The sequence below is a fragment of the Brienomyrus brachyistius genome, chromosome 7, assembly GCF_023856365.1.
Source record: "Brienomyrus brachyistius isolate T26 chromosome 7, BBRACH_0.4, whole genome shotgun sequence".
Taxonomy (NCBI): domain Eukaryota; kingdom Metazoa; phylum Chordata; class Actinopteri; order Osteoglossiformes; family Mormyridae; genus Brienomyrus; species Brienomyrus brachyistius.
In genome coordinates this window covers 24,645,770-24,652,759 of record NC_064539.1, presented here as the reverse complement: position 1 = coordinate 24,652,759, position 6,990 = coordinate 24,645,770, and positions in this window count along the sequence as shown.

Genomic DNA, 6,990 nt, shown 5'->3' with positions numbered 1-6,990 from the left:
CCGGGTTCCTTACTTTACTCAAAGACCTGCTCGAGTAACTCCTGCCATAAAAATAAGCTTCGGAGTATTGTTTTGTCATGAAGCTGATACTTGAAACAATACTTGAATAACACCGACAATGGAAGAGCGCACAAAAGGTGGAAGCCCATAAGCGGTAAGCAGAGTTTAATCGGCGCTGATGAATGGACCACAGAATAAGGGCGGAAGTCTTTTAAATAATCCGCAAAGGCTCAAAAACAAACGGAAAGACGAAAAATGCATCGAGTGTGAACAGGGACAGAACGGCGAAATGACGTAAGAAGGGAGGAATAATTGTTCCTATTTTTAGCGGCAGAAATATCTGTTTTCCCCTCGCCACTTCCAGGCTGCCTCACCTTCCTTCGCTTTTTTTTTACTCTCCGCCACTTTCCCCCAGCAAGCCGCACCATAATCAGACGACTGCATGTCACCACAGGACGAGTGTGTCAGCAAGCAGTTAATGTCATCCATGTTGTCTTTGGATCACCGAATTGCGGTGTGATCCAAAGCGTTATAGGTACGGAGTGTGAAGGGCAGAATATAAATCTCAGACAAGCATAGAAGATACAAAAAAATTGATCTCGTGATAAATGTCATCAAATCTACTAATCTGTTAAATATACTGTCACACAGAATATTGTAACAGGGTCTGTGTGACTCGTGCACGGCTGAAAACAGAGAACCAGACGCAACACCTGACTGGTGTGCCGGACCTTTCGGTCTAGAGATCCTAGAACCAGCGTGTGCTGGTTGCTGGTGCTAGAACCAGACTGGAACTGTGGCGGGAGGGACTATGCCCAGATACAAGCTGGCTGTATACTCCAATTGAGCTGTATCAAAAAAATCCCTCAATCTGCTTAATCTCCACCAAGGTTCTAATGCACATCTTCAAAGCATGAATCCTGTCCTCCAACTCTACTATGACTAAACACTTCTGTCATATGAAATTGTCAGGAATGTTGGAAGGACTGTCTGTGCTCTACATGCTGTTGGAAATAATTCATAGCCACAAAGACGTAGCAATTTCCCAGAGTCGCTACAGGAAAACAGACCCACACCGACCCTCCATCGGCGCCCCCACTTAATACGTCTGCATTGACACTCTGGACTGGTGATTTGGTTGCTTCTGGGTGGTGCATGCATCACTGCAGTGGACGAACAGCTCGGTATCCTGGCTGCAGTGGGGCCAATAGAAATGACTCTGCAGTGCCCGGTTCCTGTAGCCATGCACTACCCACAGGACCATGGGTCAAAGACTCCAGGGCACCAGCAGCTGTAGCACGTGGGAGTCACCATCCGGGGACAGCCTGTCATGCTCCTTGAGGGTCCCTCATTGTGAGTAAGGGGCCTTAGTCTGATTGAGTGCAAAGTCCTCCCTCTATTCTGACTGCTCCCCTGCCTGCAGCCAACCCTTGACTCAGGCCAGCACAGGTTTGCTCATCTGCTCCATTCACAGATGCTGGTGATCTATCTAGTCCCTTGCACCCCTAGCTCTGCTCCTCATTGTAGCAACAGCGATGCCAGTCCTACATCTAGCAGGAGCAACAAGAGCAGATGTCAGCGTTGCCATGAAGCCTGGCTGGCTGGTGCTAGATCTCAGAGTTGGACCCCTTGAGGACCTCCAACCAGTGCGCCAACAGTCCCTTGGGGTTGCAGAAACTTGGCAACTAGGCAAGGGATACATAGTCGGTACACAGCAGGTAGCACCATCCACAGAGGTACAGGTGGTAGTGGGGAAAGGCTTATATGACTGCAGAGAGTTTGTGCCAGGTCATGCAGTAATTCCATTTGGGGCAGCTGAATGTTCAGATGAAGTACGCCAGAACCGTTTCACCCAGAGGTCCTGCCTGTGACATCACTGCGCTGAGCCCCTCCTTGCTAGTGTCGGTGTCAAGGATGAAAGGGTGAGCCAGGTTGGGGTATGAGTGCAGATTTCAGGCAATTGAAGGCAGTGGTGCAGTCTCCAGATGATTCAAAGGGCCGCCCCTTTTCAGTGAGTTAGTGGAGCAGCTTGGCAGTGCTGGAAAGCTCATACAAACCACCGGTAGCACAAGGTTAGACGCACGAAAGTGTGGAGCTCTGTGATACTTTGTTCTGTCAGCTTCTCTTTCACTGCGCTAATCTGTCCTGGATCCACTGTCACACCCTCACCACTTACTATGTGATCCAGGAACTGGGTCTTTCAGGGCAGGGAGGAGCACTTACTTGGGTTGAGACACAGGCTAACCTTGTGAACGGCAGTGAAGACAGTCTACAAGTTGTTAAGCAGCAGCGTGAGCAGAACATCCAAGTAGACAACGCACTGGCTCTGTGGGACATGGGCCAGCTTGACTTGCTAATAGCCACTTTGGAGGCCTAAGGAGCAAAAGCACGTGAATCCGATGATGTCATTCAGTAGGGAGTCCTAAGGAGCAAAAACCACATCAATCCGGTGATGTCATTCAGTAGGGAGTCCTAAGGAGCAAAAACCACATCAATCCGGTGATGTCATTCAGTAAGGAGTCCTAAGGGGCAAAAACCACATCAATCCGGTGATGTCATTCTGTAGGGAGTCATAAGGAGCAAAACCACATCAATCCGGTGATGTCATTCAGTAGGGAGTCCTAAGGAGCAAAAACCACATCAGTCCGGTGATGTCATTCTGTAGGGAGTCATAAGGAGCAAAACCACATCAATCCGGTGATGTCATTCAGTAAGGAGTCCTAAGGAGCAAAAACCACATCAATCCAGTGATGTCATTCAGTAGGGAGTCCAAAGGAGCAAAAACCACATCCGGTGATTCAGTATGTGGTCAATCCAGGGAAGCAGGTATGAGTCACAGTGTTCAGACACCAGAAGCCCACAAAAAATGCCATGACCCGTCTTTTATCTTCACCAGGACTATCAGTGCAGCCCTCTGCATTGTTGCGCACACACTGGTGATGGATACGAGTCGAATCTTCATCGCTCCCACCCCAGTGGGGTTTACTGGGGTGCCTGGGAATATGGCCAGGCTGGGTGTCCTTCATGACGCAGAGGCCCCACTTGTGACATAGCTGACCCACTTCATGGCACGAGGGCAGAAGCTTATTGGTGGGAAAGGGCTCTATCACAGTGCAGCTCAAATTGATTCTCCTATCGAGGCCGCTAGAGTTGCAAGCGCACATTCATGGCATGCTGTCCGGTGTGGCTGGTGGTTAGTGTGTGGTTGCTGGTGGAGACAGGATTTCTTCAGCCCTCCCTGCCTCTGCCAGGGCATCAGCCAGTCTGACGTGCACTTGCAGCTGGATGTGCAGGTGACATCACTCTGGTGTTGATGCCTTGACAAAGACATGGAGGGTTAGTGCGTTTTCCACAGCACAAGGGGAATGTAATCCTGCCATGCACAGCTGCACAGATTGACAGCGAATACTCCCAGGGGTCTCGCTCTCCTGTCTCCACTGACTTGCCAGCTTCTCCCTCATGGTCTCCTCCAAGGGTTGCAGGTAGAAATGCTGCACAGCCATTCTGCGGGAGTATGCTCGCTGCTCAGTAGCTAAGGTGGTGAATAGGCAGGAGAGAATTCGCTAATTAGATATAGGGGATAATTAGGAGGCCAGATCTGATAGGGTCACAGTGTGCAATTTTAGCCAGGACATCGGGGTACCAGCTCTTTTGAAAGATGCCCAGAGATCTTTTATGACATCAGAGAGTCAGGACCTCCATTGTACGTTTCATCCAATGAGACGTACTCGGGCAGGGTAGGACTTCACGGCTGTCACAGAGCACAATGCTGGATTCTTATGGTCTCCTGCTGCTGCTTCCTCCCTGCACTAAGTGCTTTGTAGTGCTAAAGTTCACAGATCAAATCATCAATTTTCTAACTAAAATTCAACCTAAAATCCCACTTTTGACACCAATGTCAGGATTTGTGCAGATCATGGATCTCTTTAATAGAAAATAGACTCTTTCTTAAACCTGATAAAACCCCCTCTTTACAAACCACGCACTGCACAGACAAGGAAAGTCTACAATTTACACAATAAACACATTCAGTGTAACCAGGCACCAAACATACTTCAGTAAAATCATTACATTTGATTACAACACTTACACTTACAAAACAACAACGCTTCCTAATTACAACACGAAAAGCACAATTATACACATTAATCTGCAGATTATTTACAGTGACAGACCGGCTTCGCGATGTAAGCTATGTAATGTCCTTGTGAAGATTTCGTTCAACATAGGTTGTCATACTGTGGTTTGTGGTCCACTTAATATTTCAAGGTTACACCCCTAATACATTTAGCATTTTTACGTCTTCCATGACTATATAAATCAGGCGCAATTATGAATCTACCCTTACAGTCTACGCTCACGATTCGGATGCTCGCCACACGACTGCCTCCTTGAAACTTGCGGGGTGCCTGTTTGACAGATACACCGTGTTCCTGATCTGCGCTCGGCTATTCTGCATGGGGCGTGTGACTCAGCGGCTGTCGTTTGGTCGTTTCTAAATGCGCGAAACTTGTGGTTGTACCAAAAAAAAAAAAAAAAAAACACAGAACCGTGTCCCCACAGAGGTGTTGAGACTGTTGTTGAAGTTGTTACGAAATTGAGCACAACATCTTTCATTTAACGAGACGGATCAGCATGGTAGAACATAAGTGGTAAAAGTTCCGTTTAATCAATAGAGAATTGTAGAAACACACTGGAAGTGGTCTGCTCTTTGTTTTAACTGTAAATTTTATATTTTTAATTTGTTTTCTCTCATCCTCACATTTTATTTTATTGACAGTGAGATTTCATGCTTGAATAAACAACTCCAGTCGTCTAACTTCTGGTTTATTTACTTAAGTTTAAGTAAAATTAGCAGCATCCATTACTTAGGATTTACATGCATTAACACAGCCTTCCGAAATAAGCTTGAATTATCTGACACTCTCCGCACAGAAAATCCAGTGATGCCATATATTAAAGCCCATGGATTAACGACACAGATGTCTGATACATCCATCCATCCATTTTCCAAACTGCTCATCCTACTGGGTCGCGGGGGGTCCGGAGCTTATCCCGGAAGCAATGGGCACGAGGCAGGGAACAACCCTGGATAGGGGGCCAGCCCATCGCAGGGCACACTCACACACCATGCACTCACACATGCACACCTACGGGCAATTTAGCAAGTCCAATTAGCCTCAGCATGTTTTTGGACTGTGGGGGTAACCGGAGTACCTGGAGGAAACCCCACGACGACATGGGGAGAACATGCAAACAAGTCTGATACATGTATATTCATATTATTTTAAAAATCCCTTATTAAGTGCTTCTCTGCACCCCTCACCAAGATGTAAATACATTCAATACAATCGTCTCTCACTGATGATTGATAGCAAATGTTACAGTCCTCTGTATTAATCCAGACACTGGGGACAGTATGTTCTTTTGAGATTTGCAGTAAGCGATTTCAGGTGCAGACATTTCGTGGTAAGTTCAACAGCAAATTGAGTACAGATGAGGCCATTAAAAGTGGAGCCATTTCCCCTAAATAGGAAACAAAGCTCGCATCTCTAACACACAGATCAATAAAACTGTAGAACAGATGAGAAATTAGTAATAGATCAGGACAGTACACTCTGTTCTGTCTTTTTGTTCAAGGATAAATCTATAACTTTGCTAAGTGTACCTTTACTTTAAGGGCTAGGAATGGCAGCGTGTCAAGCATTATATGCAAAGCAAATCAATTTCGAGACACCGATACAGCTTAAATACATGTCTTTGAAGAGTGGGCGAGAGCTCATGCAAACACGCCAAAGACATGCGCAGTCTACCCACAGAGCCAAGGACAGAACCGATATGTATCGATCTTGTCAAGTGCTCAGTGGTTCTTGCACGTAATGGTTTGGCATTAAGCTCCCATGGATGGAAATGAATGAATTATTCAGGTGTGCATGTCCAGTGAAAGACTGAGTGTGTTATTCAGGATGGTCTGCAAAATCTCCACAGCTTCATTTATTCTGTTAGGGTGGGTGCGCCAAGATACCAAAGCCATCTTAATTAGTCATTTCACAAGTTGGTCTTTTTGCCCACATTCTGTATTAAGGACATATGCGCTTCTGCCACTAAGCACTAGCTCCCCTGCATTGTACTGCATTGGGGCCCTGTAACACGGAGCTACCGGACCTCATCTGTGGAGGTTTTGCGGGGTGGGTATGCAACAGTCTGTCTGCACAGCAGAAAAATAAATGACTGAAATAGGGACAAAATCAAGTTATATCCAGAAACAAGCAACTTTTATATTCAAGATAAAAATGGTTTTAAGAAACGACATTTTATGCGAAAAAAGTGCACTGCGGAGACACGCGCGAAAAGGCCGCCGTGGCACCACCTGCTGATCAAACCGCTATGCTTCGCAATAAAAGAGATATAAATATCAGAAGGACTGACATTCAGCAGTTGGCTGTTCCTTTTCTAGTCAACACCCACTACCAGAAGTAATAAAATTAGCATTTTTTCATGATTTAAATGCAAATGTAAATTCGTTCATTTTCTTTGTCTAAATTACTTACTGCCGTAAAATTGCACTAGGATATTATAGGAAACCAATGATTTGCAGAAAGCATGAATTTTCCTCCCAACACTCTTGCAGCGCTAATTGAATCAATTACGTCTCTCGGTAGTACCAAAGAATTTCTCTTTCATAAAACCAAGACCTTTTAGTTTCTGCTACATACATTTTTGTATTCTTGGTATTCGTCATGGTTAGGACTTTCAGATTCTATGTTTAACCCCCATCTAGAAAAACTTAAAAGAGTGAAAAAGTATTTTTTTTTCTCCCACAGGAACATCCTTATATGGCATTTACGTACTTTTTTGGGTGGGAGGACCATCATACATTTCGGCAGCGGTAGTTACTGACGTACGCTGGCAGTCGCGTTGTTGCTGATGCGTGTTGTGCACTTCAGCAGGTACAATAAAGTCATTTCCGTGTATAAATAGCTATAAATA